Here is a 628-nt window from a genome sequence, read left to right as displayed (position 1 = left end):
GTTATAGTTGTATCATCTGTGTATATTATGTGTGTGTGTGATTTTGTGTGATTTTGTGGTCGGTACATAGTGTGTGTGTGTGCGTGTGTGTGCGCGTGTGAGTGTGGATGTGTGGGTGTGTGTGCGCGTGTGAGTGTGGATGTGTGGGTGTGGGTGTATATATGTGTGTGTGTGTGTGTGTGTGGTTCTAGAGGATTTTGTGCCTGTATATGAGTATCGATGTAAAACATGTACACAAAAGTGTCACATAAATGGTTGTGTGTGTGTGTGTGTGTGTGTGTGTGCGTGGGTCAGTGCTTGCATCTGCATATGTGCATGCGAATGTCTTTAAGTATGTATATGAGTGTATACACACACACACACACACATACATACGCACATAGACCAGCATACTCATGCACATATATTTATGAATGAATATACTCACGCGTGCGTTTGTGCGTGTGGTATGTGTGGTTGTTGAAGCCAGACTGGCATTATGTCATGGTTCAACGAACGCCCGCCTATCCAAGGGAGCCTACAAGACACCACCGCCGCCATTACCGCCGCCGCCACCACAACCACCGCTGCCACCATAACCAGCGCCGCCACCACGACCAGCGCCACCACCACCACCACCACCACCACC

The 628-nt window shown here is 48.7% G+C and overlaps 1 protein-coding gene across 3 annotated transcripts in view; it reads right to left on the bottom strand.

Moving 5' to 3' along the window:
* LOC106879078 (E3 ubiquitin-protein ligase PDZRN3-B) overlaps nt 1–628 on the bottom strand; it is a 768,027-nt gene that overhangs the window by 564,067 nt on the left and 203,332 nt on the right. The window lies entirely within an intron of this gene.

The sequence above is a fragment of the Octopus bimaculoides genome, chromosome 5, assembly GCF_001194135.2.
Source record: "Octopus bimaculoides isolate UCB-OBI-ISO-001 chromosome 5, ASM119413v2, whole genome shotgun sequence".
Taxonomy (NCBI): Eukaryota; Metazoa; Mollusca; class Cephalopoda; order Octopoda; family Octopodidae; genus Octopus; species Octopus bimaculoides.
The sequence above is the reverse complement of the archived record's forward strand: the minus strand, read 5'-3'. Positions and strand labels throughout refer to the sequence as shown.